The sequence below is a fragment of the Cervus canadensis genome, chromosome 12 (assembly GCF_019320065.1).
Source record: "Cervus canadensis isolate Bull #8, Minnesota chromosome 12, ASM1932006v1, whole genome shotgun sequence".
NCBI lineage: Eukaryota > Metazoa > Chordata > Mammalia > Artiodactyla > Cervidae > Cervus > Cervus canadensis.
Genome location: NC_057397.1, coordinates 15,444,015 through 15,470,783, shown reverse-complemented (window position 1 = coordinate 15,470,783; position 26,769 = coordinate 15,444,015). Strand labels below are relative to the sequence as shown.

At 42.6% G+C, this 26,769-nt stretch overlaps 1 long non-coding RNA gene and 1 other non-coding gene across 2 annotated transcripts in view; both read left to right on the top strand.

Annotated features, from left to right (window-relative positions):
* Window positions 1-3,130: 3,130 nt before the first annotated feature.
* Window positions 3,131-3,237, top strand: LOC122451564. The gene has a single exon (XR_006272458.1). It is a non-coding gene; the product is annotated as a U6 spliceosomal RNA (small nuclear RNA).
* Window positions 3,238-7,126: 3,889 nt separating this feature from the next.
* The window catches only part of LOC122451183, a 44,791-nt gene continuing 25,148 nt past the window's right edge, over window positions 7,127-26,769 (top strand). Inside the window, exons 1-2 of the long non-coding RNA XR_006272335.1 lie at window positions 7,127-7,342; window positions 8,110-8,186. This is a non-coding gene — a long non-coding RNA (uncharacterized LOC122451183). The remainder of the gene's footprint in view (window positions 7,343-8,109; window positions 8,187-26,769) is intronic.

Genomic DNA, 26,769 nt, shown 5'->3' with positions numbered 1-26,769 from the left:
GGGGGAATCTAAAATCATAGACCAGGGACCCTCCCACCTTGACAATCTCTAGTGAACTGGATTTCTGCTTAACCAAAGGTTAAATAAAGCCTCCTTGTTTCAGGCCTTGTTAATGAAAATCTTTCTAAACTGTGTTAGTTCACTCACCTGCCTAAGTTTCTGGAGGAGAAAGAAAATAATTACATTTTTGCTTGATGATCAGACATCTTGCAGTGCCTTGGGGCACTATTCTTCGTAACGGTTAAGATTAAAATTTCACTGTAGTTGTCGACTTTTGTGAGAAATGGGGCCCTTAACTGTTCTACGTTGAAGAAGAAATTTTAATTTAATTTTGTTGAGAGGAGCATCTTGCTTTCCCTGTGCTTAGCAGAGTATCAAGGCATTTCCTCAAAAATGCTGATAAGTCAATGAAAGTCTGATATGAATTTATTTATTGCTGTTGGGTTTTTTTTCCCCCCTAATAATAATTGTATCTGCTTGGTTGATCGCTAGGGATGGTTCCAGGTGTTGTGCTAAGCACTTTACATGCTTTATGTCACTGTATCCCTGCCATGCAGTGCGTGGGCCTTGTGCTGTGGGTATTCGGCTATGTCCAACTCTGGTGGCCCCATAAATGGTAGCCCCTATGCTCCTCTGTCCATGGAATTTTCCAGGGAAGAATACTGGAGTGGGTTGCTATTTACCCTGCAGATAAGCCACAGAGAGGTTGAGTGACTTGGCCAAGGTTCCAAAACTAGGAAGGTGCAAACTAGAATCCATGTTACTTGAGGAGCTTTATGGAAGGTAGTCTCCATCTGCATATGAAGCTATATAGAAAGGAATGACCCTAAAACATAAGGAAATGGAAACTACATGAAATGAGAATTGAGGTGGGGCAGACAGACAGAGATGCACAGGTACCTCTACCCACACCCACAGCCCATACACACACACAGACCCACAAGCACCCTGGTCCTAGACTCCCAAGTCAGTATAGCAGTTTAGAGATGCAATTTTTAAATGACCTGCAAGAAAAAAAGGCCAGGTTGTTTTGTTGTTTGTTTTATAACTTCAGACTTTTTGTGAACTGATAGACTTGTAAAATAACATAGATATAAATCATTAGAACAATGAAGTAAGAATATAATAAAATGACCTTCAAGACCAATTTGTAAAATAATTATTAGCTTTAGCATACATAAAATAAAAGTCAAATAGTTATAAAATTTCTACCAGCTCACTCTCGATTTCTTTTCTCCTTTCTTTATGGACAGAAGTTGGTGGATCTACAGAGGTACTCACATTTTCACTTTGCAGGGCTAGGTCAGACCGACTTTTGCTTCTCCAAAAGTGATTACCAACAGGCAGTACGGGCCTCACCTGGGAGCTGAGCATGCTGGTAAATGCAGGATCTCAAGCCCCACCCCTGATTGGCTGAACCAGGATCTGCATTTCAACAAGATCACCACTCCAGTACTTTTTCAGGGGAAATTCCATGGACAGAGGAACCTGGCAGACTACAGTCCATGGGGCTGCAAAGAGTCGGACACAACTTAGCATCTAAACAACAACAACAACAGCAGGTGATGCTGGTGAGTGTTAAGTCTTGGGAAGCAGTGATTTAGAACAAAGACTCAGAAGTCTGACCACATGTTCTAATTGAGATCCATATCTCTCATATCTATGTGACCTCAGGCAAATTACTTAACAGTTCTGTGCTTCAATTCCCTAGTTTTAACAGTACACCCCTCTCTGGGCTATTGTAAACTCTGCAAGGTAATGGGCCTGGCAGGTAAAGGGCAAATGAGAGAGTGCCCAGTGGAGCCTAGCACTCTATAAGGTAAGGATGCCAAAGCATCTGTTGTTATTGCTAATGATTTTTTAAAAAACATTTTTTTTAGTCCATCCTGTTGTCTTTGAGACAGACGCACTCAAGCTAAAGACATTTACTTGGATGTTTGATGTTTAATTAGCTGTAGGCCCTTATGGAGGGCTTCCCCTCCCACTTCCTCATCTGGGTCTTTTGGCTTGGGCCTGCTGGGTCTACGTAGGCCCACTTGGACAGGTTCCTCACCTCGCTCAGCATCATCTATTGGTACCAACCGTCCTGAACAAGGTGAGTCTACAGGAGTCACGGGGTGAAAGCTGATGAGTTCTGATGTTCCAGGCTGTCAAGGACAGAGCTCACTAGGGCCTGGTAGAGATTTCAGGCCCTGGTCAAGGGGGGAGGAGCAATTCAGCTGAGAGAGGAGACTTGCCCTGGGTGGTGGGGTTTCTGTGACAGCAGGGATGCTGGTTGCTCCCATCTTCTGTCTTTTGTTCCTTCTACAGATAAAAGTCAGTGTGTCCTCTAGTGAGATGGATGCTTCTGTGAGCCTGGAGCTAGGAAAAGGCAGCAAATAGAAGTGAACAGTCAGTGTTTCCTGAAGATTTATGCAGAAACCTACCCACAGAAGCAGGAATGCTGGATTTATAATAGGGGTAAGATAAGGGTAAACAAATCTCATGCTGTGATATAAGTCCCTATCTGTAGAAGCCAGGAAAGATTCCCTGCCCTGTTGCTGAGTTGTGTGCTTGACAGGTTATCCTCAGAGGCTTGTTTTAGGACACTTCATCTGGAGGTCACATCGGGCCCCGCATGTGAAAGGTGGAAGGACATGTCTGGGTGCAGAGGAGGGCAAATCCTCTGTCCCTGCTCATCTGGAAGCTCAGAAATGGAAGCAGCTGCGGCAGAGGCTAGAGTATTTGAACAATCCTGGAGAGGAACTGGGTGGGAAATTAAGTGACCCTGTAAGCCTGGGCCTGATCAAGGAAATATGCCAGGAAACCTGTGTTTCCATTCTTGACCTTGGTCCAGCAGTCACACCCACCCTAGACCCACCTCTGCCTTTTATTTTGTCAACAGCAGGTAGATAAATGCTCTCAAGTTTCCAGTTTTTCATCTCACCTCCAGAGAAGGAAGCCTACACTGACCTGCAGGAACTGGCCGGCTGTCTCCACCATATCTTCTGCCTCTGGAGGACAAAGGCAGTGTCTTGATCATCTCTGTATCCCTTATTTGTAAGCTTTCTACATGTACTAGTAAAGTTTACAGAAAAAGAAAGAAAGCCAGAGCTCTGAGGGTGAATCTCTTTTAGAAATACTGGAATGAGTGCTCTCTTCGGCAGCACATATACTAAAATTGGAACGATACAGAGAAGATTAGCATGGCCCCTGCACAAGGATGACACGCAAATTCGTGAAGTGTTCCATATTTTTAGGTATCTACCAGGATTATTTTTGTAATCTGGTCCATTAATAAACAATTGAAACAGATTGAAAAAAAAAAAAAGAAATACAGGAATGTAACTTAAAATTTGGAAAAATTATCTTTCACCTATAATATCTGGGGTTCCCAGGTGGTTCAGTGGTAAAGAATCTGCCTGCCAATGCAGGAGACCTGGGTTTGATTCCTGGCTGGGGAAGAGCTGCTGGAGAAGGAAATGGCTACCCTCTCCAGTATTCTTGCCTGGGAAATCCCATGGGCAGAGGAGACTGGTGGGCTACAGTCCATGGGGTCACAAAGAGTTGGACATGACTGAGCGACTAAACAACAACAATGTATAATATTTACTCTTTGGTGTTCTGTCTTTTTAAAAATAATTCTAATCAATTTATATGTAATTATTATTATCCCACTTTCCAGATATTGCAACTGAGCCTCCAGAACCAAGAAAACAGAGCTCTCATGTAATGAAGCCAGGATTCAAATTCTACTAATGTAGACATCCAACCCTGCTTTGCCTAAGCTGATTCTAGAGACACCATCCCGGGTCCTCTGGGATGTGTTCCTTTGGGAATTTCCCTGAGCCTAGGCTTGGGCCCCATGTTCCCTCCCCCGTTTTTTTTTGGGGGGGGGGCAGAAATCAGTCTTTTTAAAAAAAATTATTTATTTTTTAAATTGAAAGATAATTGCTTTACAGAATTTTGTTGGTTTCTTCACATTTGTTAAACTGCAGGAGGAATGGACTAAGACCCCACAGGACATTTGTCCACTGGGTGTGAGAAGTGCAGAAGAAGGTGGACAGCAGGGAGACTGGGCTTTAAAGCTTGAGCAGTGTCAAGTATGAGTCTCCAGTAAATTGTGTTGTTGCCACAAGACTTGGGCATGAGAAGAATTAACAGAGAGCCAGATACCATCTCAAGGCCCTCCAGGGGTAGTTCAACCCAGGGACCAGAAGTCAGGACTGATGAGTGACCAGGCTAGTGTGATAGAAACCAAGTTGATCCCCAAAGATGTGTATGTATAGCCACAGTTGTGTGCAGAGTAAAGGAGACATACGTGCACGTACATGAGCGCACACACACACAGATACAGCCATCAGGAGAGCAACTGCGTGCAGTCAGAGACACACAGACAGGATAAGGTTCCTTTATATTGCAGAAAATATCATTCAGATTATCAGGCTTGCCCTATGTCAAACTTTGCAGATTATCAAGATTTCTTGTTAGTGTTATTAGTCATGTTTTCCATATTCCTGGTACAAGCTGTGTATAATATACTACATCTTGTGGAAAACAAAGGATGAGATACATAGACACACACATACACACAATGCTTTTTCCCATGATTTTTTCACATTTAGACTATATCTGTAAGTTTACCTAAAAAGCTCATAAGCATGGTTGCCTCTGAGTAGGAACCCAAGGACTGGAGGTGAAAAGAGAATCACTTTGCATTACCTTCTTTCTTTAATATTTAAACCTTTTAATTATGGATGTGGGTTCCTTATTCAAAACAAAAACACTATTTTAAAAAAAAGCAAACAGAAAAACAGACTATATTCTCATGTCTATCTTACACTCCGATGTTTCTGAATTGGTTCCTGTGAGTGAATGGTTGTTTTTGAATGTGATTAACTCTGAGAGCATTTATGATAGGTTGGAGGCTGTTTATGGTTCAATGTAGAGAAGCAGATTGATGGAACACCCTTGGAGGTGAGGAGGATGGAAATGCTTTAGGGGAGGTAAATTCCTCCAGCCTCAGCCACGAAAGGCCAGATTAACCACTAGGGAGTGATGAGTGTCAGTAAATTCCAATAAATCAGGTAAGAAATAAGATAGATTCTTCATCTTGATACCTGGCTGAATTGGAATATCTAGGAGTCTTAGGAGATTTGAACTGAATTTAGGGAATTTTTTTGTTGTTGTTGTTAAGATAAGATGACTGTGTACACCAGACATTTGCTTCCGTGGCCACATAACTGAGATACAGACTTTAAATGGACTAGCTGACTTTGTTCAGTACCTGCATGTAGCAGAACAGTGAGTAGTCATTTTGCTGGTCTCATCACATTTAACCTGTAAACAATCATACCACGTAATATCCCATTTTACTTGTACAGAAATTAGGACCCAAAGAGTTAGGGGTTGATCAACTGACCCAAGATGTCACAGATGATATGGCAGGGTCACAGTATGACACTAAGGACTCTGACTCCAAACCCTTGGCTCTACCCAACACTGACTGGAAGAAAAGGAGCCAGGGCTTAATTATCCACAAGAAACTGGCAAATAATTATCCTAAGGTAGTGTCTGTCAGACCCTGGCTACATCAGAATCTCCTACAAAGCTTGAAAAATACCCTACCCCCATGGTTTGGATTCAGTAGGTTTGGGCTAGGGCCTGGGAATTTGCATTTCTAACTAGTTCTCAGAAGATGCTGATGCTCTGGTCTGTGGGCTCCACTTTGAGAACTAATAAAGTGAAGAGCTTAGAATAGGGGCTCTTAAATCTTATTTGGTGTCTTTAGGGTCCAATATGGGAACAACACAATTACTTGCTATTTATTTCCAGTATGTGTGTTTAATTTTCATTTTTTTAGATTTTGGTAAAATACTTTTTGGAAACATCCACTATCTCATTTATTTTCAGGGAGAAAACAGAAATGACTTTGTATTTACAGGCAAATCAGAGAGTAAGGGGATCAGGCACCTTAAGGTGTGGAGTTCAGAAGTAGCCAGAGGACTCCCCAGATGAAAGGCCCAGTCACTAGTCAGGACTCTTCTGGTCACAAATGACAAAAATCTAACTTAAATCATTTAAGATTTTATTTGGCTGTGTGTAATAGAAGCTCACTTTATACAGGTGTCTTGGAACCAAGTTTCTGATTTTGTTGTACAATAACCCTTTTGGAGTTAGATGGTCACTGTTAGAAGCTCGATAGTATAAAGTCTGACATCTCTTTCTTATTTTAGTTTTTACTCATGGCTCATTCACTTTTTTATTTTTTTCTTATTCACTCAAAGTGGCTGCTATGGCCCCAGTCATCACATCTGTGTTCTAGTAAGAAAGAAGCTAGATAGTGGAAAAGGTATGGTCCATTTTACTAATTGTTCATATCTTTCTTTAAGGTTTCAACTGTGTCACATGACCATATATAGCTGCAAGAGAAATGGACAGAGTGAGTAGTTAGTTGCATACATTGCATCCCTACACAAAATGAGAAACTTGTAGTCAAAGGAAAAGGAGTGATTGGTTATTAGGAAGAAACTTAATCCTACACAGCAAATTGGACAAAATGGGGAACATATTGCCATTATGAGAAAAACAAGGATAGAGTACCTTCAAGAAGGCTGTATGAGCCAGCTTTGTCTTCATAACAAGCCACTTCAAAACCTAGTGACTTTTAGTTTAAATTCAGACAAATATTTACTTGATGATGAATCTGTGGATTGGTGACTTGGGCTGGGTTCGTCTGGGAAACTCATCTCTGCTCCATGTGGTGTCACCTGGGCGTAGTATTACTGCTGTGACCTTAGCTAGATGGCTGGGATGTTTGGGATACCTGGGCTTTTCTTTTACCTTCCATCATGGCGTGACTGGGACCAAATGGTTTATGATGATCTTTTTCATGTCTGGCAACTGTTGCTGACTTTTGGCTGGGTCATCTATCTCCAGCAGGCCGGAGACCAAGTTCTGAAAGCAGCAAGAGAGAGTGTAGGTACCAGTGTACAAGTACTTTACAAGCCTGTGCTTGCATTGCATTTACTGATGTCCTCTGGCCAAAGAAAATCACTTGGCCAAGACCTGACCAAATTAATGTGGAAGGGGACTGTCAAAGTCGCGTGTCTCAGGAGGCACGACTTTTGGGGGGCCATTACGGCTGCGACGGACCGCGCGGAAGCGCGGCTGTGAGGAGCTACCCCTAGCACAAGCTCAGGGGCAGCGACTGAGAGCCAGGTTGCAACCGGTGCTGGAGCGGCGAAAGGAGCTACCCCCACGTCCGAAGTCAGGGGAGGCAGAGGAGAGGAGCAACCCTACGTCCAAGGAGCGGCAGCTGCGTGGGTGCAGGAGGGCCGAGAGGAGCTACTCCACGTTCAAGGTGAGGAGATACCCCTCGTCCAAGGTAAGGAGCAGCGGCTGCGCTTTGCTGGAGCAGCCGTAAAGAGATACCCCACGACCAAGGTAAGAGAAACCCAAGTAAGATGGTAGGTGTTGCAAGAGGGCATCAGAGGGCAGACACACTGAAACCGTAATCACAGGAAACTAGCCAGTCTGATCACAGGACCACAGCCTTATCTAACTCAGTGAAACTAAGGCATGCCATGTGGGGCCACCCAAGATGGATGGGTCATGGTAGAGGGGCCTGACAATGTGGTCCACTGGAGAAGGGAATGGCAAACCACTTCAGTATTCTTGCCTTGAGAACCCCATGAATGTTGGGGAAGACTCTTGAGAGTCCGTTGGACTGCCAGGAGATCCAACCAGTCCATCCTAAAGGAGATCAGTCCTGGGTGTTCTTTGGAAGGACTGACACTGAAGCTGAAACTCCAATACTTTGGCCACCTCATGTGAAGAGTTGACTCATTGGAAAAGACCCTGATGCTGGGAGGGATTGGGGGCAGGAGGAGAAGGGGACAACAGAGGATGAGATGGCTGGATGGCATCACCACCTCGATGGACATGAGTTTGAGTAAACTCCGGGAGTTGGTGATGGACAGGGAGGCCTGGCATGCTGTGATTCATGGGGTCGCAAAGAGTCGGACACGACTGAGTGACTGAACTGAACTGAACTGTATCAATCTACCAAATATACCCTAGACCAAGGACCAGAATGTCTCCTTATTATGTCTTTGCCTTTCTCTGCAGGTCACCTTCATTCCTTTACACAAAGCACTTGCCCATATCTGGAACCCAGGATCACTTCTTCAGCTTCCCACCCAAAGGTAACAGATGTTTCTTCTTTAATTGTATTCTGAAAATCACTGGGAAGAACTTTGATTGGCCTGCTGTGGGTTAGATGCTAAACCCAGGGTTAACCAACTGGGATATGATCATTGATGGTTCCCAAAGGACCCTCATATTTGGCCAGAGGTTGCAGTAGGGGCAATTTTAAGAGATGCCATTCTAAAAGTGAATTGAGATCCCTTTAGGAATAATGGAGATATATTGGCCAGAAAAGACAAATAGATGTGCAGTGTTGGGAACCATTGAACAGAAAACCTCACAGACTCTCTTTTTGGATTTTTTTTTTTAATATTTATTTGTTTTGTTAGTTGGTTGGGAGAGTCTGGATTTAGTAAAAAACTTAAGCTAATTAAAAACTTAGTTTCTATTGTTTTCCAAAACATTAGCTTATTAAACCAATCTACACATTTTCTTTATTTTCTTTGAAAAAAATGCAGATCAGCATCCACCACTGGCCCCCATGGGAAGATTTATGAGTGTTCTTTGTGGCAAACATACAACAGAGATTAAATTACTTGTCACTCACCTCCTCCTGCGATTGTGTTGGGAAAACAACACAAAAAGTGAAAGAAGAAAGACTTGCGTCCTTAATTGGCATATTGGTCACATCAATGAGGGTCTATTTTTTCCCTCCAATCCTGTTAGGAATTTAAGAGCATGCTAACAAAGTTCCATATCTGGATTTGTGAATATACGGGATTTCTGGCAAAGTGAAAAGGCTGGGATCATCTCTCCAGCAGGGTGTCTGATGGAGGCATTCCAGATGAGTGTCACCAAGGGTCTCAAGCATGAGTGGAGTGTAAGGGCGCCCTCTTGCTTTTCAACTGGAGTGAGGGACGGTTAAGAGAGGCAACCACCGGAAGTGTTGGAGAGCAGAGGGATGCTGGCCTTTGGGGAATGCTCCCACAAATAGTGAGATTCCTGAAAGGCTTTGAGAGAGGCTTTGCTTGTAGCCATGGCGATGCTGGGTTTCTCATGCCCCCAGTGCCAGAGAGTGAGTTTTTTCCCAGTTCCCAGGGGCCTTAGCTGGTGCAGCCGTGGCTTTTTTCAGAAACCTTCTAGACAGAACTCCTGCTCAGAAGCACTTCGTTAATTGGTGGAACTTGCTCCTCACTGTCTCAGTGCCCTGCAGCGTTTCATAGGCACCCCCCTTCTGCCCAGCAAACATTTGTCAGTAATTGTGGCGTCACTACTTTTAGTTAACATGCTCTGGTTTGCCTTCAAGGGGTTGTTCAGTGCTCCTTTGGATTCTTTGTTGGCACTTAGGGTGTGTTTATCAGCAGGATTGCTGAGAAGTCTCTGGGCTGTGACTTTGAATATGAAAACTGTCTGGTATCATGTATACCCTGTTCAAAATTCATGCTCCTTTCTCTTTGCATTCCTTAGTCTGATCTCCCTTACCACTGGTCCTGAATGGGAATTTACGAAAGAAACTTGGGCCCTAACAGGGATTTCTCACTGAAGGCAGTAGACAAGCCATTAAGAGAAAAGCTTCAATCAGGGAAACTGTGCAGAGATCCATGAGAAACTGCAAGAAGACTCCAACTTGAAGGCTAGGCCACAGAGCCAGGAGCCAGCTTAAACTGTGCAGGGCACATTCATGGTGCCAGGAGTGAGAGTGAGAGCTGGGGGCAGTAGGAAAAACAGGAGAAAGTTTTCAAATGACTGCCTAGAACAAAAGGAATTTTTTCATAGTGCAGGAGAGCAAGAGTTAATGAAGCTTTATTTCTCATTTGCTATATCTCTATTACCATTTTTTTCCTGCAAAACATGTTTTGAGCAGTCATGATGCTCAAACATAGGAGGTACAAAATTAAATGAAATACGGTGTCTGCCTTTGTGTATAATGCTGATGAGTTAATATATAATTGGCTAATACTCTGATGACAGTCCTTGCAGGATGCTTGGGGGGCATCCATGTGTCTCTTCATCTCACAATATTTATTGAGTACCTGCTGTGTTCCAGGTGTTGTGGTGGGCTGGGGACACAGAGATGAAAGAGGCGCATGGTCTGCCTACAAGGACCTCACTTTCTGGCGCAGGGGTGACCTGTAAACACAACTCAGTGCAGCGAGGGCTGAGATGCAGACAAGTGGTAATTTTACAGAACTCCTTGGAAGAAAACATACTTGAGAGTCTTCACTTAAACTTTGTTTGTTTGTTGTGCTTTAGGCAGAGGAACTAGATATCTTATTTTATCATAAAACACTTTATGGAAATGTGTATACATAACTATCTAACTTTAAAAATTCTCTCCATTTAATCTGAAGTCTGAGATGATGAATCGCTCCCCCTGCAGAAGAAGTCTCAGTGATGCAGCGTTGAATAAAGATCTTTGAGCTTCCCTAGGTGGAAGACAGAAGCCAGCACCCAGAGGGCTGTCCTGCTTAGGTGCAAGGGTCATCCTCAGTGAGTTCTCCCTATGCATTCTCCTGGGGTCTAGTGAATGAATCAGATGTTCAAGGGCAAAAGGGGCCCTGTTTTTCCTTTTGGATAAAGATTCAATTATTGCCTGTCCTGGTCTGGTTGACTGTTTTGAATAAGCCTCTGCCCCTCGGGAAGCTTTTCATGGTTCAGCTGGGATGGTTAAAGAAAGGCCAGAGGAGCCCTGGAGTGGGACTCCCAGTCAGAATTTGAATGTAAGTGAGATATGACAGCCCTTCCATGCCTCTCTGCACCAGGAGATGTTTTCTGCCCAGTATCGTAGGGTGATTCTAGGTCGAGGAGTCCCAAGGAGGATGTTCATCTTTCATCCCAAATTCACGTGCCTTAGCTCCCTGCATGATAAAGAGGTTGACTGATAAGCAAACTGCCTGTACTGTGTAATTCCACCCGCTATGTGGTTCCATCAGGAGTTGCTCCATGCTGCATCTCCCAGGCTTCCCAGCTTACCTGCCTTGTCCAGAACTGTTTGTCCCTGCTACAGTGCAGCAGTTAGGAATGTGGGCTCTGGATTTAGACAGGTTTGGTTATGAAATCCAGTTCTGCCACTGACTAGCTGTGAGGCCTTGGATGAGTTGCTTTACCCCTCTAGACCATTCTGTAAAATGAGTATAATAATAGCTATGCATCAGGATCCCAACAGGAAATAGGTGCTGCCGTATTCAGGTGAGCATCATTCAAACAGGCCTTGTTCACAAAAGGAGAAATTACAGGTGTGTGAAAGGTTTTAGAAACCACCCTGGCTCATAAGGGAACCCAGGTTAATAGTACAGAGCTGCGGCCACTCCTAAGCCAGTAGGAAAGTTGGGAGAAAGAAGGAACAGGAACCAAAATGGGGAAGAGGTTGTTGAAAAAGGTCTCTGAGAAAAGTCATGACCTTAGTCCACCAGAAATGACTTTATGGAAGGCAGGAGGCAAACTGACTTTCCCTCCTGTCTCCAAATTCCTGCTCTTCTGAGGCTCCCTGTTGTTGCAACCCAACTAGAAACTGGAGGGCATGAGAGGAGGTAGCATAATCTGTCAGACCAGCCTCCCAGGGCAGGGCACAAAGTGGAGGAGGCTGGGGATGGCTGTATGGCACAAACATCCGGCAGGAACATGTTCATGGTCTGGCTAAGCTGATCAAATGATGAAATGGCATTAAGGGCTAACACAGTTCTTGGCACCAAGTTTTCAAAGAAAGTTAGCTAAGATTATTAGCATTTCTCTGTTCTAGGTCAAAAGTGAAAGAGTTGTCAGTGATTTCGGGCTGAGCCCATGAAGTAGGGCCTGTCATAAGTAATGGAGGGTTAGGGAATGATGAGTCTTTGATATAAAAGGAAAATTAAGTTTTGTTTCTCCTTTCCTGAGGAATGTTCAGATACTTCTTGCAGCCTGTCCCTATCAGCTTTTCTCTGACATTTTTAGTAGCATGTGAACATGCTATTTTGAAGACAATGTGATTTAAACTACTAGTCACTTTAATAATGGTTCTTGAAAGAATAAAGAGTTTTTTGGGTTATTGGAGGGGAGGAAATGAGGCCTCCACTTGCCAAGGTGCTCCCAGTTAGGCTGTGTCTCTTCTGCAGGTGGCATCCAAGATTTAATACCAGCAAACACTTGCAAAAAATTCCTGGATTCCAGATATTGTTTTTTTTAATTCATCCTACTTGCATCTTAAATCCTCATAGCTGCCTTATGAAGCATTGTTAGCCCCACTTTACAGATGAAGAAACTGAGGCACCAAAAGTTTCAACTTTTTAACCTATAGTTCTCAAAGTTTCAAATGGCAGAGCCAGAATTTGAATCCAGTCTGACTGCAGAGTCTCTGTTCTTCTCCACCCTGGCTGTGTTGGCATTCCTAGCTCTGAGTGTAACATCTGCTCCATAATATGTGTTCAGGAAGTGCTTACTGAATTAATTGGAGTAAACACACAGAACTACACTTTAAAAGTTTTAACTCCTAGAACTATAGCCCCTTATTTGAAGGAAGGGCCGGCATAATGAATTTATATCCATGAGGCACAGGAAAAAGTCAGATTTAACACATTAAAAAAAAAAAACACCTTTATTTTATATTGGAGTATAGCTGATTGACAACACCGTGATAGTTTCAAGTGGACAGAAAAGGCACTCAGCTAAGCATACACATGTATCCATTCTCCCCCAAACTCCCCTCCCATCCAGCTTGCCACGTAACATTGATCAGCATTCCCTCTGCTGTGTAGTGGTATGTATGTACATGTCCATCCCAAACTCCCTAACTCTCCCTTCAGATTTAACACTTTAAAGTCAAACTGTTCTTATATACAAACTAGTTTATATAGGGTCCATTTTTGCTTACGGGCTATTAGCTAACATGGTATAAAAAGACTCACACACAACCTACTCACACCATACCTTTCCCAGGTAGCGACAAGCTGGGATAACTTAAGAGAATAAGATTCCAACAGATTTTCTTTGTGTCCTTGTAAGAAAATTCCAGCAGCTCACATTTCAGAATGTTGTCTTTGGTGGGAAGCAGCTCATGGCTACACAGAAAGACGAATGTTATCAAGGCCTTTGGAATTGACTGTAGTTTAACCTCAAGGTCACTGGGAGGCCAGAGCTGAATGACTGGAAAGAATGTTGGCCCCTGAGCCAGCCGAGCCTCTGGGCACACTGGCCTCCCTCTGCAGGCCTGCCCGTCAGCGCTGTGACAGTCTGTACCAGCCCTTAGCAACGCAGCAGCTGCGTTCTCCCCACAGGAAGGGGACCCCCCCTCAGGCAGGAAAGAAGGGCACCTCCTTGGCTGATCTGCCTTCCTTCTTGCCCACACAGCCCATCTCCCTGCTCACACAAAAGACTCTTTCAGCAACCAGTTACCTAGATTTGAACTTTTCAACAAGGCTTTTTGTTTTGATTTAGTTTTTTTATCTTTTTTTCCCTTTAAGCTCCACAGCTAAAATACCAGATCCTGCTGTTGCTAAGATTAAGGATTTTCTCCTCATTTTCTCCCTCAGCTCAGTTTCTGTTGACTGAGAAGGACCAAGAGATGGATTACTGTTCCCTTGCCAAATGCGGAGAGGGTACTTGAGCTCTGGGGGTGCTTACACTGGGATTCAACATTACTCAGCTTTGTGCTAATCATTCTTAGTTACTCCTCAATGCTCTCCTGAAAGTCAGAGGCGTTTGTGTCGGTAACTAAGGCCTCCTGAAACCACTCAGCCCTAAGTGTACACAGGAGAACCATGGAGTTGGAGGAAAAGGTAATCTAACATGAATATTTATATACTGTACAGAGCGTGTGCCATTATTCACTCAGCTTATTTTCATTTTGTGCATTTTCTTCCCATTTGCAGTCTTTATTTATTGCGAAGTTGAGGCTGTTAGCAAAATAATACTTTGGGGTGGGTTTTATTTTTCCTTTAGACATATTTTTTTTTTCCCCGCTTTCTACTTTATCTCTGGGACAGTATGCCAATTTAACAGCAAAACTGGTCACTGCTGCAAACCCAGAGAGACTGATGGGGTATTGTTCTGAGCCAGGGCTTTTCCACTGAGGCCTGAGCACAGTGATGTGTGAGCCCTGTGGTCACTGAGCTGTGACAGCGCCCATCAGTCACCATCTGGGGACAGGAATCACCCAACCCTCTGATTTTTGATGTGAGGTTGCAGGTGCCAAGAGGGCTCTACTCCAATATGTGGTCACTGAGCTGTGACAGCTCCCATCAAAGTCACCATCTGGGGACAGGAATCACCCAACCCTCTGATTTTTGATGTGAGGTTGCAGGTGCCAAGAGGGCTCTACTCCAATATGACAGGTGTCCTTGTAAGAAGACACACAGACAAATACAGAGGAGATGGCCATGTGGCAATGGAGGCAGGGGTTGAATTGCTACAGCAAGCAGTCATGAACCACCCAAAGTTGCCAGAAAACCACCAGAAGCTTCCAAGAGTCAAGGAAGGATCCCCCCTACACAAGACTTCAGAGACAGCATGGCCCTCCCACCATCTTGATTTCAGACTCTAGACTCCAGAACTAGGAGATAATATATTTCTGTTGTTGTAAGATACCCAGTGTGTGGTGCTTTGTCGTGGCAGCCTTAGGAAACAAATGTACTCTTTATGGCCAGCCCAACTCTCAGAAATGGTCAAAGCTGACCGAGCTGTCAAAACAACAGAGAACCTACAGTATTCTAATCCCTTACACCGACCAGGGGGTAAGCAGCTGGTCAGGTTGGAGCCCTGATTTAAAGGGTTTCCTTTAGATTAAAATCAGAATGGACCAAGGATGGAAAATTGCAAGCTTTATGACTTAACATGGACTCCATCCAGGGTTATGAGGGAAAGAAAGAGATCAATGGTATCTGAAAGATCTTCTTGGCAACTCCAGACCCTATATATTATCCTTTTTCTGGGACAAAACCCCTCCCACATTTTACTCAGCTATCCTGATAAGGTGAAGTTAACTAGACACATGTCAGCACCCATAGATTCACCAGTTACTTCATTTGCATGCACTTTTCTCATTTAAATATCATTACAGTAAGGTGGGGACCCTATTGCCAGGGCAACTGTAACAGAAAAAGGAGCAGTGTCATTTTGATAGAGACTCTTGCTCCACTTTGACGGATTCCTACTGTGTCCCGGGTACCCTCTTATTTGCTGTTATAAAGATTCAGCCATTTTCCTCACCTTATTTCTGCCTTTTCCTCACCTCACTTTGCTTTTCTCTTTGCCAAAGTTCTCATGGCTTCCCCTGAAGTTTGACCTGAACTTCAGACTTTCTACTGAAGTTGCTACTTTAGCTCCTTCCATTCTTCCAAGTGAATTTGATGATATTTCCCCTTCTGTTCCAGAGCCTCACCTTCTGATTAACATGCCACTCACCGGTTTCCATGACTGCGTTCTCAGGTCCTGACACCCAGTCTTAGGACCTACATTATAACCTGTCCTGAGTGTCAACCCCAGCTGGGCTGTCAACCAGCTCCCATGACCGTGTGATAAGTTCTTCAATAATTCGTGGCAGCAGGTTCCTCATCTGTAAAATGAGACGTTCTACTTTGTGAGAATTAAATAAGATAATGTATATGAAGCCTGATGCGTATAGGCTTTGTATTAACTATCTAATGCGGTGTAACTTCATGGCTTAGAGCAGCAATAATTATTATCCTTCACCGTTTCCATTTCTTAGGAATGCAGGGACAGCTTGGCTGGGCTTTTCTGGCTTGGGGTTTCTCCTGAGGTTGCAATATGATGCTGCCTGGAGCTGCCGTCATGTAAAGGCTTGGCTATGGCAGGAGAAGCCACTTCAAAGATGATTATCTTACATGGGCCTCTTACCTAAGTGCTGGCTACTGATCACTCCCTCTCCATGTGGGGGTCTTCACAGGGCTGCTTGAAAAGCCTATTGGTATGGCGGCTGTCATCCCCCAATCAGAACAATAGGGGTGGAGGGCCCTAGGGTATATAGTTTTTATGATCTAACCTCTGAAATAGCATCACCTACACCACATTTTTCCAGTAGTCATGTACAGATGTGAGAGTTGCACTATAAAGAAAGCTGAGCACTGAAGAACTGATGTTTTTGAATTGTACTGTTGGCGAAGACTCTAACTGCAAGGAGATCAAACCAGTCAATCATAAAGGAAATCAGTCCTGAATATTCTTTGGAAGGACTGATGCTGAAACTGAAGCTCCAATACTTTGGCCACCTGATGCAAAGAAAACTGACTCATTGGAAAAGACCCTGATGCTGGGAAAGATTGAAGGCAGGAGGAGAAGGGGACAACAGAGGATGAGATGGTTGGATGGCATCACCGACTTGATGGACATGAGTTTGAGCAAGCTCTGGGAGTTGGTGATAGACAGGGAAGCCTGGCATGCTGTAGTCTATGGGGTGCAAAGAGTCAGACACGACTGAGCAACTGAACTGAACTGATACGGATACACCACATTTATTTGTTGAAAACAAGTCACTAAGTCCAGCCCATATTCAAGATGAAGGAATTTAGACTCCGCTGTTTGAATGGAAGAGTGCTAGTGAACTTACATATTTTAAATACATGACAGACTTGTAATGAATGTCAACTTCTATTATAATTTTAATTATATTTATGTTTCTTTTATGGGCTTCCATGGTGGCTCCATAGTAAAGAATTCCCCTGCACTGCAGGAGATGTGGGTTCGATCCCTGAGTGGGGAAGATTCCCTGGAGGAGGAAATAGCAACCCACTGTGTTCTTCCCTGAGAAATCCCATGGACAGATGAGCCTGTCAGGCTACAGTCCATAGGGCTGCAAAAGATTCGGACACAGCTTAGCAACTGAACAATAACAACAACATATTTCAACAACAAATATTTTTATTCATACAAACTATGATCACATGCTACTTTCTCATCCTTGTGAGAAGATCTCCACCCCTGGTCTTCAAAATCTTAACTTTATAGAGAGGTTTTAACAATTCAAAGGGTCTCAACATCACCACACGCTCTCAAAACTGCCTCCTTGAAAATGGCTCCCACTGTGGGAAGGGCCTGTGGGTGTATATTTCAAGGCCAGAGGAGGGCAAGGAGCCTCATTGTCTGGTCCAGCCCCAGGGCCAACTTTCAGTCATGCCCTTCAGATGTTCCCAAGAAATTGACAGTCTACACGGGATCTATATCATTTCTGCTGGGGTTTTGCTGTGTCCTCTGGCCCCTGGCCACAGGTTATTCCCTCCGTGATGTGGACTATGATAATAGTCCCTGTCACAAATTGTTCTTTACTGTCTGGTTTTCCACTCGGGTCCTCAAAGACCCGCCAGACTGTGGACCGGACCAAGGCCTCTGGAGCACTTCCCAAGGACCTTCTTGCTTGGAAAATTAGTAGCTTCTTCCCAAGCATCACTCTCAACTTGCTAAACACTTTGAAACAGTCCCAGCAGGACGGGTCTCCCTCAGATCCCAGGGTAGGTAGGTGCTTCTGCGGATCCAGCCCTTCTGCTCCAGATCGTGTGGTCCTCACCCACCTGGCATGTACTGTGTGTATTACCTATATTTGTGTGCATATGTGTGTATATGTGTATGTGCATATCTATGTTTATATGTCTGTGGTTAAAAAAAAAACATGTTGTTCCTAGAATTTACCTCAACTACTGGTGTGTGTGTGTACCTGCAAAAGTCATAGGTTGAAATCCTAACTGTATATTTTATATATATATATATATATATATATATATATATATATATATATGTGTGTGTGTGTGTGTGTGTGTGTATTTACATGAAAGTGAAAGTTACTCAGTCGTGTCCACCTCTTTGCAACCCCAGGGACTGTAGCCTGCCAGTCTCCTTTGTCCATGGAATTCTCTAGGCAAGAATACTAGACTGGGTGCCTATTGTTTTCTCCAGGTGATCTTCCGAACCCAGGGATTGGACCCAGGTCTCTCATATTGCAGGCAGATTCTTTACCATCTGAGCCACCAGGGAAGCCCATATATACACATATTGCATATATTATAGTGACGGACAGGAAGCTTGGCATGCTGTAGTCCACAGGGTTGCAAAGAGTCAGATAGGACTTAGCGACTGAACAACAACAATGCATATGTATGTGTGTGTATGTATATAGGCATATATATATTTATATATCTGCAGTTAAAAAAAAATTTTTTTCTAACATTCACCATATAGTTGATGCCTGTGGCTCCTCAAACCCTTATTGAAATCTAACTGCACATAATATATATGTATATATGCATAAATATATTTATATATTTGTGATTTTAAAAGTGTTTCTAGAATTTACCATAACTACTGATGCTTGTGCCCCCCCAGATTCATATGTTGAAATCCTAATGGGCCTGGTGATAGTTTTAGGAGGTGGGGCCTTTGGGAAGTGATTAGGTCATGATGGCAGGGCCCTCATGAATGGATTAGTCTGTTATAAACAGACCCCAGAAACCTCCCTCATCCCTTCCACCAGGGGAGGATGCAGTGAGGTGTCTTCTGAGCATCAGGAACCAGGCTTTCAGCAGATACTGGATCTTCCGGAGCCATAGCATGGACTTCCCAGCCTCTAGAACTGTGAGAGATGTGTTTCAGCTGTTTAGAAGCCACCCAGTCTATGGTATCCTGTGGTAACAGCCTGAACTGGCTGAAACAGCTGGGGTAGAGTTGTCCAACTAAACTTTTGTGATTGAAAAGATCAATCTCTTTCCTTTTGGAACAGTCTCCTCAACCTCTTTCAGATAAATAAGCCCTGAACTGAAAGCTCAAACTCCCTTCAGGTCTGGTGGTATCCCTCTTAGGCAGTCTCTGCTTTCTTCCTGGAGAACCCATACCCACTCACCTTGTTTGGATCTGCTCTTCCGCCTGACTCTTTACCTACCTACATCTTAGTCTTAGCTTGGCTCTCATCCCTCATCTTCTTCTTTGTCTTCTGAGTTGGAGTTATCTTTCATTGTCCAGTAATGCAAAATGGAAACACAAAATATGTTTTCCCCTAAAACTATTGACCACCATCTTTTCAGTTCAGTTCAGTTCAGTCACTCAGTCGTGTATGACTCTTTGCGACCCCATGAATCGCAGCACGCCAGGCCTCCATGTCCATCATCAACTCCTGGAGTTTACTCAAACTCATGTCCATCGAGGTGGTGATGCCATCCAGCCATCTCATCCTCTGGGTCCCCTTCTCCTCCTGCCCCCAATCCCTCCCAGCATCAGGGTCTTTTCCAATGAGTCAACTCTTCACATGAGGTGGCCAAAGTATTAGAGTTTCAGCTTCAGCATCAGTCCTTCCGATGAACACCCAGGACTGATCTCCTTTAGGATGGACTGGTTGGATCTCCTTACAGTCCAAGGGACGCTTAAGAGTTTTCGCCAACACAGTTCAAAAGCAACAATTTTTCAGCGCTCAGCTTTCTTCACAGTCTAACTCTCACATCCATACATGACCACTGGAAAAACCATAGCCTTGACTAGATGGACCTTTGTTGGCAATGTTTGGCCCCAGGTAAATATCAGGGAGGGAACACAGCCCCACCCATCAACAGAAAATTGGATTAAAGATTTGCTGAGCATGGCCCCGCCCATCAGAAAGTGTAGTGAAAGTGAAAGTCTCTCAGTCCCAGTCTTTGTGACCCTATGAACTGTAAGTCCATGGAATTCTCCAGGCCAGAATCCTGGAGTGGAGAGCGCTTCCCTTCTGCAGGGGATCTTCCCAACCCAGGGATCGATCCCAGGTTGCCCAAATTGCAGACCCATTTTTTATCAGCTGAGCCACATACTGAATGTGGCCCCACTCATCAGAACAAGACCCAAGTTCCCCCTCAGTCAGTCTCTCCCATCAGGAAGCTTCCATAAGCCTCTTATCCTTCTCCATCAGAGGGCAGACAAACTGAAAACCACAATCACAGAAAACTAACCAATCTGATCCCATGGACCACAGCCTTGTCTAACTCAGTGAAACTAAGCCATGCCGTGTGGGGCCACCCAAGATGGGCAGGTCATGGTGGAAAGTTCTGACAAAACGTGGTCCACTGGAAAAGGGAATGACAAACCACTTCAGTATTCTTGCCTTGAGAACCCCATGAACAGTATGAAAAGGTAAAAAGATAGGACACTGAAAGATGAACTCCCCAGGTCAGTACGTGCCCAATATGCTACTGGAGATCAGTGCAGAAATAACTCCAGAAAGAATGAAGAGATGGAGCCAAAGCAAAAACAACACCTAGTTGTGAATGTGACTGGTGATGGAAGTAAAGTCCGATGCTGTAAAGAGCAATATTGCATAGGAACGTGGAATGGTTAGGTCCATGAATCAAGGCAAATTGGAAGTGGTCAAATAGGAGATGGCAAGAGTGAACATTGACATTTTAGGAATCAGTGAACTAAAATGGACTGGAATGGGTGAGTTTAATTCAGATGACCATCATATCTACTACTGTGGGCAAGAATCCCTTAGAAGAAATGGAGTAGCCATCATAGTCAACAAAAGAGTCCAAAATGCAGTACTTGGATGAAATCTCAAAAAAGACAGAATGATCTCTGTTTATTTCCAAGGCAAACCATTCACTATCACAGTAGTCCAAGTTGATGCACCTACCAGTAATGCTGAAGAAACTGAAGTTGAATAGTTCTATGAAGACCTACAAGACCTTCTAGAACTGACACCAAAAAAAAAAAAAAAAAGATGTCCTTTTCAGTGTAGAGAACTGGAATGCAAAAGTAGGAAGTCAAGAAATACCTGGAGTGACAAGCAAATTTGGCCTTGGAGTACAGAATAAAGCGGGGCAAAGGCTAATAGAGTTTTGCCAAGAGAACGTACTGGCCATAGCAAACACCCTCTTCCAACAACACAAGAGAAGACTCTACACATGGACATCATCAAATGGTCAATAACAAAATCAGATTGATTATATTCTTTTCAGCCAAAGATGGAGAAGCTCTATACAGTCATCAAAAACAAGACTGGGAGCTGACTGTGGCTCAGACCATGAACTCCTTATTGCCAAATTCAGACTTAAATTGAAGAAAGTAGGGAAAACCACTAGACCATTCAGGTATGACCTTAATCAAATCCCTTGTGACAAATACAGTGGAAGTGACAAATAGATTCAAGGGATTAAATCTGATAGACAGAGTGCCTGAAGAACTATGAACAGAGGTTCTTGACATTGTACAAAAGGCAGGGATCAAGACCATTTCCAAGGAAAAGAAATGCAAAAAAGGCCAAATGGTTGTCTGAGGAGGCTTTACAAATAGCTGAGAATAGAAAAGAAGTGAAAGGCAAAGGAGAAAAGGAAAGATATACCCATTTGAATGCAGAGTTCCAAAGAAGAGCAAGGATAGATAAGAAAGCCTTTGTCAGTGATCAATGTAAAGAAATAGAGGAAAACAATAGAATGGGAAAGACTAGCAATCTCTTCAAGAAAATTACAGATTCCAAGGGAACATTTCATGCAAAGATGGGCACAATAAAGGACAGAAACGGTATGGACCTAACAGAAGGAGAAGGTATTAAGAAGAGGTGGCAAGAATACACAGAAGAACTGTACAAAAAAGATCTTCATGACCCAGATAACCACAATGGTGTGATCACTCAACTAGAGCCAGACATCCTGTAATGCAAAGTCAAGTGGTCCTTAGGAAGCATCACTACAAACAAAGCTAGTGGAGGTGATGGAATTCCAGTTGAGCTATCTCAGATCCTACAAGATGATGCTGTGAATGTGCTGCACTCAGTATGCCAGCAAATTTGGAAAACTCTGCAGTGGCTACAGGACTGGAAAAGGTCAGTTTTCATTCCACTCCCAAAGAAAGGCAATGCCAAAGAATGCTTAAATTACTGCACAATTGCACTCATCTCACATGCTAGTAAACTAATGCTTAAAATTCTCCAAGTACTTCTGGAGAATTCATGTACTGCTTCAACAGTACATGAACTGAGAATTTCCAGATGTTCAAGCTGAATTTAGAAAAGGCAGAGGAACCAGAGATCAAATTGTCAACATCCGCTGGATCATCGAAAAGGCAAGAGAGTTCTAGAAAAGCATTTACTTCTGCTTTATTGACTATGCCTAAACCTTTGACTGTGTGGATCACAACAAACTGTGGAAAATTTCTCAAGAGATGGGAATACCAGACCACCTGACCTGCCTCCTGAGAAATCTGTATGCAGGTGAGGAAGCAACAATTAGACCTGGACATGAATAAACAGATTGGTTCCAAATAGGGAAACAAGTATGTCAAGGCTGTATATTGTCATCCTGCTTATTTAACTTATATGCAGAGTATTTCATCAGAAACGCTGAGCTGGATGAAGCACAAGCTGGAATCAAGATTGCCAGGAGAAATACCAATAATCTCAGATATGCAGATCACACCACCCTTATGGCAAAAAACGATGAACTAAAGAGCCTCCTGATGAAAGAGGAGAGTGAAAAAGTTGGCTTAAAACTCCGCATTCAGAAAACTCAGATCATGGCATCTGGTCCTATCTCATGGCAAAGAGATGGGGAAACAGTGGAAACAGTGACAAATTTTATTATTTTGGGCTACAAAACCACTGCAGGTGGTGACTGCAGCCATGAAATTAAAAGATGCTTGCTTCTTAGAAGAAAAGTTATGATCAACTTAGACAGCATATTAAAAAGCAGAGACGTTATTTTGCCAATAAAGGTCTGTCTAGTCAAAGCTATGGTTTTTCCAGTAGTCATGTATGAATGTGAGAGTTGGACTATAAAGAAAGCTGAGCACTGAAGAATTGATGCTTTTGAACTGCAGTATTGGAGAAGACTCTTGATAGTCCCTTGGACAGCAAGGAGATCCAACCAGACCATCCTAAAGGAAATCAGTCCTGGATATTCGTTGGAAGGACTGATGATGAAGCTGAAACTCCAATACTTTGGCCACCTGATGCCAAGAGCTGACTCATTGGAAAAGACCCTAATGCTGGGTTGAAGATTGAATGCAGGGGGAGAAAGGAATGACAGAGGATGAGATGGTTGGATGGCATTACCAACTCAACGGACATAAGTTTGAGTAAACTCCGGGAGTTGGTGATACAAGGACGCCTGGCATGCTGCAGTCCAGCTGCAAAGAGTCATACATGACTGAGTGACTGAATTGAAAACTATTGAGATAAGCTGTATTTAGATTTCTAGGCTAGTTGTCAAAGGCTCATTTTTTCCAACAATGTAACTGATAACTTGCAATGTAAATTTTGGAAAAGTGATGTTACTAAATGAATAACCAAATAAAACAAAAGAATATTTATGCATGGTTTATGTAACCACTTCCACAATCAGGATACAGAATGGTTACAGTGCCCCCAAAATTGCTTTGTGATATCCCTTTGAAACAACAACCCCTCCCTAACCCTGATAACCACTGATCTATTTTATTCTTTATCACTGTTAATTTTGTCACTTCGAGATTGTTATATAAATGGCATCTTTTGTTTTTGTTTGTTTTTGAGATCTATCCATGTTGTTGCTTGTATCAATACTTTGTTTCTTTTTAATTTTATGTAGTATTTCATTGTGTCAATATGCTATAATTTGTTTATCCAACTGCCAGTTGAAAGGCACTTGGGTTGTTTCCAGTTTTGGGCAATTGAGAATTAGTATTCAGGTATAATTTTTCTGTAAACACAAGTTATTATTTCTCAAGGGGAAATACCCAGGAGTGGACCTACTGAGTCAGATGATACATATATGCTTAACTTTATGAGAAACTGCCAAACTGCTTTCCAGAGTGTATGTACGTTTTTCCGTCCTTCCAGCAATATGCAAGAGTTTCAGTTGCTCCACATACTCACAAGCACTTAGTATTATCAGTATTTTTTAAAAAATTATTTTAGTCATTCTAATAGGTTTGGAGTGGCATTTTATACTTTAAATTTGCATTTCTCTATTGGCTATGTTGAACATCTTCATATGCGTATTTGCCACACCTGTATCTTTAAGGAAGTATCTGCTCTTTTGTCCAGTTTTTTAAATTGTGTTTTTATTTATTGTTGATTTTTTAAGAGAGTTCTTTATGTCTATATACCTCTTGTCAGATATCTAATTTGAAAATACTTTCTTCTAGTTTGTAGCTTCTCTCTTCAATCACTGAATAATGTCTTTTGCAGAGCAAAAGTTTTCAATTTTAATGAAGTTCAGCTTATAATACTTTAATGAGTCATGTTTTTGGTATCATTTCTAAGAACTCCTGTTCTATGTTCTATGGTTTCTGATGAGAAATCTGTCATTTGAATTGTTCTCCTGTAGGTAAGACATTAGGCATTATTTCTCTCTGGCTGCATTAAAGATTTTTTGTTTGTTTGTTTTTAAAAGTTTGATTATGATGTGCCTCTGTGTGGGTTTCTTTGAGTTTCTCCTGTAAGAGACTTGCTTAGTTTCTTGAATCTGTAGGTTTAAGTCTTTTGTTAAACTTGGGGATTTTTAGACCATTATTTCCCCCAATTTTTTTTTAGCACTGTTCTCCTTCTCTTCTATTTTTGGGACTCAAGTGACCTTAATTTTAGGATTTTTAATTTTTTTTTTTTAACTTTTGCCTTCCAGGTTCCTGTGACTCTGTTAACTTTTGTTCAATCACTTTTCTTTTTGTTGTTTAGACTGGATGAGTTCTGTTGACCTGTTTTTAGGTTCACTGATTTATTTTCCCTGTCATCTCAGTGTCCATCTAGTGAGTATATATATATATATATATATATATATATATTTGTTTATTGTACTTTATATTTCTAAAATTTCTATTCCATTCCTTTTTATTCCTTTGCTGAGATTTCCTATGTTTCAAGTCATTTCTAGAATCTTTGCTATTGTTTGTTGTGACATTTTTAAAATAGCTGTTTCTTTTTTTTAACAGTCTTCAGCCAGAAAATTACAATCAGTGTGTGTTGCTTTGCTTAGTTATCCTAACAAAATAGCATAGACTGGGTGGTTTAAACAACAGAGATTAATTTTCTCACAGTTCTGGATGCTGGAAGTCTAAGGTTAAGGCACTAGCTAGCAGGTTGAGTGTCTCCTTGGCTTGCAGACAGCTGCTTTCTTACTGTGTCTCACATGGTCTTTCTCTGTACATAGGCATCCCTTGTGTCTCTCTGTGTGTCTGAATTTTCTCTTCCTTTTAAGGACACCAAGTAGATTGAATTAGAGCCAACCCCAATGGCCTTATTTTAACTTAATCTCCTTTTTGAAGACTCGGTCTCCAAACAGGGCTTCCCAAGTAGCTCAGTTGGTAAAAAATCTGCCTGTAATGCAGGAGACCTGGGTTCTACCCCTGGGTCGGGAAGAACCCCTGGAGAAGGGCATGGCAACCTACTCCAGTATTCTTTCCTGGGAAATCCCATGGACAGAGGAGCCTGGAGGGCTATATACCCCAAATGGAGTCACATCTGGAGGTACTGGAGGTTGGGACTTCAGTGCATGAGTTTTGGGGGCACAGCTCATAACCCTGTGTCATCTTGAGGTTGCTGCCTGTTGATGGTCTTTTCTTAGTTGATTGAGGATTTCCTGGGTCTTCATATGCTGAGTAATCTTGAATTGTACAATATCCTGCACATTTCATATGTTACATTGGGAGACTTCTCTTTTCACTCCTTGAGGCAGATCTAAGGGCTTCTTCTGGAGTTCTCTATTCATGCTGATTCTAATTTCTGGGTTTCCGGCTGCACTATATTCAGGCTGGGTGATACTGGAGGAAAAAAGAATGAATAAATTGCCACGTGGTAATTTTTGGCTTGGTGTTACTTCAAATTTTCTTTGCCAATCTTCCCATTACTATTTATTTCTCAGGGTACTCAAGTAGCTGTTTCACACATTCTGTCCAGGTTTTACAGCTGCGTTTAGTTTAGAGAGGAAGAGTGGATTGTGCTTACTCCATCTTGCCAGGAACTGGAATACACAGAAACAGAATGAAATCAAAGTTGAATAGGAAAAAGATGGAAACACATCTCTTGAAAGTTAATGTTTAAGGCAAACAGATACCAATTAGGAGAAGATGAAAAAGTGGGTAGAAGTATAAAGGAAAATGAGAAATTCTGAAGGAGCCATTTAAAAATCTACAAAAGCTTTTGAAATTGAGAATAGTGGTATTTACTGTTTACTTTTGGGGTTTCTCCGGTGGCTCAGATGATAAATAATCCACCTCTACTGTCCTTCTTGAGAGGGGAAGATTCCCTTGAAGAAGGAAATGACAACCTACTGCAGTATTCTTGCCTGGAGTATTCCATGGAGATGAGCCTGGCAGGCTACAGTCCATGGGGTCACAAAGAGCCAGAAACGACTAGGCGACTAACACATTCATTTTCACTTTTCATTGTGTAATTTTAGATGAAAATGGATAGTGTCTATCTCTGGCATATGACTAATGACTATCTTTATGCTTATGAGGAATGATTAATTTTTCAGTTCAGTTCAGACGCTCAGCCATGTCCTACTCTTTGCGGCTCCATGGACTACAGCATGCCAGGTTTCCGTGTTCATCACCAACTCCTGGAGCTTGCTCAGACTCATGTCCATCGAGTTGGTGATGATATCCAACCATTTCATCCAATGTTGTTCCCTTCTCTTCCTGCCTTCAGTCTTTCTCAGCATCAGGTCTTTTCTAATGAATCAGTTCTTCCCATCAGGTGGCCAAATTATCGGAGTTTCAGTTTCAGCATCA